Source organism: Anser anser, assembly GCF_964211835.1.
Source record: "Anser anser genome assembly, chromosome: 2".
Lineage (NCBI taxonomy): Eukaryota > Metazoa > Chordata > Aves > Anseriformes > Anatidae > Anser > Anser anser.
In genome coordinates, this window is record NC_139721.1 from 59,868,852 (window position 1) to 59,875,266 (window position 6,415).

General features: G+C 32.4%; 1 long non-coding RNA gene across 1 annotated transcript; it reads left to right on the forward strand.

Moving 5' to 3' along the window:
- The first annotated feature begins 201 nt into the window (after positions 1 to 201).
- LOC310895754 lies at positions 202 to 6,033 on the forward strand. Its single transcript, XR_014580933.1, has 3 exons — positions 202 to 864; positions 3,694 to 3,726; positions 4,311 to 6,033. It is a non-coding gene; the product is annotated as an uncharacterized lncRNA (long non-coding RNA).
- The last annotated feature ends 382 nt before the right edge of the window (positions 6,034 to 6,415 follow it).

The window sequence follows — 6,415 nt, forward strand, 5'->3', positions numbered from 1 at the left end:
TGATGAGCATAAAGAGTTAAAAAAATAGCAGAAGGAAGATGGCACAAAAACAGCTTTAAAATTAACCTGCCACAACTATGGGCATTGATTGTCTGTATGGCAAACAAAGTGCTGGAAGAGCATAGCAACTGACTGGTGCTCTCAGCTATCCTCTTTAGTGATATCTTCTGCTGGAATTAGGAACAGTTAAGCACAAATTATGTTACACAGTGATGTACTCTGAGCAATCTGGTCTGAGATGAAGAATGGCCTGTGTCAGATTTGCTGCCTGTGAATAACAGAAAGGTATGTCCAATATGTCTCATGTTATATAAATTTGTATATATTAAATAATTTGTACTATTAATATTTGTGGACTTATAATATTACATGAAATATGCATATTAATACAATTTATATAATGAGAGGCTCCAACCAATAAAAAAAATGTAGTGAGTGAGTACTGCAAAAACACCTAATGCAACATACATTTGCATACTTCTCTGATGAGAACTCACCCAGAAAGTTCTCCAATATTGTTGAAGCTCATATAGTAATACATATGGAATCCATAAGCACTGGCAATTCTTATACAATAAGAAAAGAGGACAGGTCTTTTCCTCTGCTATACTTAATTTAAAATTAAGTTGAATCCACAAGTTTAGTAATGAAGTGTATCTTAACATCAGATATCACACAGGTTTATTCACAGGTTTGGGGGGTTTATCAGATTAGATTACTTTAATAGGATGCTGCAATGTCTTCTGGGAGGTGAGATGCTGTGAATTTATATTGTGTCTTCAAGTGGACAGATAAGGTGTTTCTTGTGAAAACATTGTAGGATATATCAATACCCATACTGAGAGAAGGCAAATTTAATCAGAGGTAAAAGCATGTTCGAGTGTTGAGAGGAAAAGTGGATTTTTTTATGCAGTTGATACTAGAAGAGAAATCACCACTGAAGTCACTATGTGATGTTTGAGTTATGTGGGAGTTTTTATTATTATTATTTATTATTATTATTATTATTATTATTATAGATAACATTTTTTCTCAGTAGAAATTTATATGGATATCTTAACTGTTTAGATAAAATCCCCAAATGTTAAATAAAAGTATATATTTTTTGTTGTAATATATATATACACTTAATATTTCAGTAGAAACAATGTATGTGCTTTCTAACTAACCGTGTTTTTTCTTTTAAAACATATAAATGTTTTTGTTGTTTTTTTTTTTTTTTAAACATATATTTAAGTTTTATATCACTACATCAGCTGAGTATTACACATCACTTGACAAACAATGTTGTTCAGTAAGATAGGTTACTCCACCACTTTTCCTGTTCTGGGAGATAATGCCTTACTTCATATAATTACAGATCCACAACAGAAGTGGAAGCTCTCAGACAGAAATCTCTGCTAATGCTGCAAAAATATCTATGAGATTGATTTGGAAAATGAATTTACTGTAATTGTGTTTACACTAATTTTGTGTTTGCTTTCTGATGTGAATAAATACTCCATAAAGGTCTTTATGTAAATCAGTGATGCAGACTCATTTGGAATCCTGCCTGCAATATCGGCTACCGATAAAATTAGTCTACTTGTCTAAAATTAGACAAGTTTAGGGAAAGACAATAAGAAAGTAAATAAGCATTAAAAAATCAAAGCTTTTTGTAAGAATAGAAAATTTAAAATTATTTGAATTACTTAATTTAAAAATGGACCAGGACATAAAAATCTCTTGACATAAAAATGACAAGAACATGGTATTATAATTGTCTAAAAAAATGTGTTTAATTTAGGGGAAAAAAAAAAAAAGAAAAAAAGAAGAAGGAATGTTATCCAGGCTAAGAAAGTTATCCCATGAAATGAAAAGTTAAGGAATTCAAAAGGAAATATGTTTTCTTACAATATATAAAATTGGTCAAATTATATCGAACATTTGTGAAACATGTATGCTAATTATTTCAGATGAATAATACAGTAACAGACAGATTTGCAGTCTGATTATATATAAATGCATATCAAAGCTTTAGAATGAGTAAGCTCACTAAACTACATCACTTTTAAAGCAAAAAACATAATGAATATTGAAATATTAAACTCTCATATGCCACAATATTTTAAGAATATACCTGCCCAACTGAAATAAAAGAATCATTTCTAGATTGCTTAGATTGCTGGCCTTTTTTATTTTTATTTTTTTAATATTGTTATTATTTTGAGCAGTATCTTCAAGGCTTCCATTTCAGAGTCTATGACTTTGAAAATATAAATAATTTAGACTGAAATTTGCCACTGCATTCTTAAAATACACGGATTTTCTTCACTTGTCTTCAACAAAAGTTTTAACAAAGACAACGTTTGAAAAGATATCTATCTAATCATAGCATTTTTTTTTTGTATTAGTATTAAAAGCATTCACAAAAATGCAAATTGGATTTTGAGTCACCCTGTTGTAAAGAATATCTTGAAAATATTTGGATTTAAAATTGTAGCACATGTCCATTTCTTTCTCGAGTTGCATAGCCATCTAAATTTTGCTAGATTTTTACTGATCTCAGTAGCTTTTTAATTTCAATAAGAGACCTCTCTGAGTCATAACAAGACTAATTTGCTGACACTGTAGAGGGAGAGGCTGCTCAGCAGAAATGGTGAATACAAGTCAAGGGAGGAAGTAACCTCTAAGACTCATAGTTTCTGATAGTAAAAAGCCTGGCAGTGTAGGTTTTTCTCTGACATTTTCACCCATCCATGTACTTCATCTCTTGTAGCAGGAACAACTCAATCCTGTTCTCTCTTCCTAGGGCAGCAACATCTCATGTTGTATATGATGATGGAAAAGTCAGGTTTGGCTCATAGTTCTTCTAGATGGAAAAGTAATACTGAGCAAGTTATGGAAATTTTTAGTTTGTTGTAATTTGCAACCAGTGTTTCTTTAATGCACATTGAGTTATCTATTAAGCTGATTTTTTTTTTCCCCTGGCTATTTCACCTTAATAGATAACTCAATGTGCATGAAATGTCCATGTTTCCTATGTATGTATATGTATGTAGGTCTTACATAAATACTGACCCCATTTGGGAAACTTCCCATTTTTGTGCTATCTCACCAATTTGGGATTCGGGAGAACTAATACTGATCTGCTTCTTTGCATAGACTGAAGAAGATCATCTAGTTTAAGAAGATCATCTAGTTTTTATTTTGTATTTTTTAATGTTTTTCAATATATTGAAATATATGAATATTTTTGTTGTTGTTGTCACAATGACAGAGATGTTTATTCATGGGAATAAAAAAATCCCATGGAAACTTCTTATTCATATGAATGTATAATTTTCAATACTGAAGCCGTCTGCTTGAAGAATGTTGAATAGCTTTAATCTTATTAAGTATTTTAATGGAAAAATACTTTAGTTTATCCACACAGTAACTTTTGGCTATTTTTTTTCTTTGTCCTTTAAGATATAAACTGTCTCCAACACTAAGGAAAACTTTTAATTGATATTTGGGGATTACTCATTTTAAATAAGATATTAGTGCTTGTCATATAATTAATTTACTCCTTTGGTTTGTGAGCAGTCCTCACAGTTTGCTGTCTGAAATGAGTTGAAGGTGTGCCCATGAGAAAACTACATCCAGGTTTCTCAAGTGTTTGTGAAATGTGAGCAGTACCATGCTGAGGGCAATTTCTTGTTTCCTTTGCAGCTCTCTGACAGAATTCTACAAGGAATTGTGAAGGTCAGAAGATTTTGATGTAGCTACAGCAGAAAGGAACAATCTTTTTTCTTCCTTTTTTTTTTTTTTAATATTTTATTTTTTTCCTTCCCAGATAAAACTAAATTAATATATTTGGAGCTTCTGTTAGAAAGAAAGGGTTTGAGGATAGCCTGCTGACAGGAGAATTAAATCACTGAATTTAAGAAGGTACTGGCAACCCAGTAAACTAAACTTCTGCAGATTTAGTTAGGGAAAAAACATTGGGCCTATCTGAGTTTGCAGTTATTTTTATATTTTTTAAACTATACTCATTATTTGAAAATTATTTTTAGTTAACAAACACAGTCTGTTTCAGACTGTGCTTGTTTGATAAACAGTGATCTGTAATTCAGTTTCGATTTTTCTTCTGGACTTCCTTATGTGAGACCAAATGAAAGCTCCTAGCTAAAAGGTTGTTAGGTACACACACACACACACAAGCCTGACATTTGTTGTACAAATACTTATCAAAACTTCTACTAAGAATTTGCAGACCTGTCATCTGCTTAGCTTAGTTTTGAGTTAAAAGAGTTTACATTGTTATAACTACTTCCACTGTTTTCCAGCTGGTGAACAAAAATAGAAACCAGTAGGAGCATCTGGATTTTTACAAGACCACCTGTAGTACAGGAGAAATGCAATATAATTTTGCAGTGAAATATTGAATTGTGTGACCATTATGCTGTCATCAGTCTGTTGCATATCTTCGCTCAACTTGTTCAGGGAAGCATTTCTAATACTTCTATGAGCTGCAATTTTATGGAATATTTGTTCAAATTTATTTTCTGAATGCAGTAGTATGTAGAAATCCATTTGTTCAGGAAATAAGAAGAAACTAAGTATATGAGACAGGCTCTACCAATGTTAAAATCTGTATTTCTTAAGGCTTATATTCTGTCTAACATACTCACTTCATACCAAGTATTACTTATTTTCAAAGTGATTTGAATATGAACATAAAATATTACCACTGGATAACTGTAAAATTATGATTTTGTTGTCTTTCATTCCAACTCTGTCTTATTTTTCCATGGATTAAAGTGATTATGCAGGAGAGACTTTTTATTTTTCTTTGCTTTGTTTTCTCAACTAATTCAAACTGCAAATGATATAAATATAGAATTTTATTTTGTTCTTCATTCAATATCTCATCCCTCCTACCCAAAGTATCAACTAGCTAGTAAATAACCAACAATCTCTTTCTAAAAGAAAATCAAAATGAGCTCTGGTATCAGGAATGGAATATCTGGAAAAGAAATGTATTAAAGCCTAGTTGTTTTTTTCATTGTGGTTCGTTTATGATCGACACCTTAAACACCAAAACTACTTCCCATAACTACAGAACAACAAGCTACCTCACAACCTACATCTTTCTCTCTTCACAATTTTTGGCCCTAACACTTGGTCAGATTTAGCAATACCATGTATGGACTAGGGGTTTTATAGTCCATGTGCTATGCAGAGGAACAGATATTCACTCTGGACAAATCAGTTCAGGCAGCAAGAAAACTAGATAGCCATTGTGAGGAAATATGACAAAAGGCTTTTTTGGTTCTTTACATCCTATGTAAATGTCACTAATGAGAGCCAGGAGGTAAACAATGTCAGGGATCTGATCCAGCTAAAAGTCATTTTCTGGTTAACTTTTGGACTGGATTGATTTATTTTATCTGGTAGTCTGTTTGCTCCGTTTCATGAATGCTTGGGCCAATTGGCAATGTGAGGGCTGAAACAAGCGGCCAGGGTATTTTGGGAGCAGGTGGCCATTAACGAAACTAGATTAAAATTTGCTGATACTGACTGAATCATCGTGACCTTAGCTGTCAGAAAAGTCTTAACATTCATTGTCTTTTGTCTATCTGGGGTAGTTACACTACTGCTTATTTTCTGCTGCTTACTAAAGCCAAATTTAAAACAAGTGAAAAAGTTTACTTTTTAGTGCTTTAGCATGTCGTTTCATTTTCCCTGTAGTATCAGGAGAGTGAGGGTGAGTTGAGATTTGAGTGTTGGACAAGGGTAAATTTTCCTAGGTTTTGATATAGGGAAATTCTTCATCAAAAGAAATCTTGAATAAACAAAGAACACTTCTATATGAAATAAACTAGTCCTTAGGCTGTCTATTCTATGCACAGTTAAAATCATTTAATAGCTCCTTTTTTTTTACCCATGAGCTTTCCAATGCTTCTTCTTTCTCACTTTTCTCTCTGTCCTCTCCTAGTCCCAGATTGGTGATTTTGTCACCTTTCTTGTGGTAAAGACCAGTGTTTGTTTCACACTAAAACTCATGAACTGGGAAGTCCATTATCTACTTTTTACCTTCTGGCTTATTTCTATAAAATTCATAATTATTTCCATTGGTGGCCAGAGGTACTACAGGTGAGTTATGAGAGTACTTAGCCAAGACTGGAGAAAAATGGGGAGTGATTTGCCTTTTTAGGGACCAGTAAACTGTTAAGGCAGCTCATTGAACTTGTTGAAAACATGACACAGCCTTAGATTTTTTTTTTTTTTTGTATAAAATTCACTAGCATAAATGAACACAAAGTCACACCAAAATACTGACAAATATCTGTCTTTATATGAGAGAGTAGATTTTGCCTCACAGCACAATATAAACATTTGAGCAGAACAAGCATACACTGGGACTAGTGTTGAAACCACAGATTTTGAG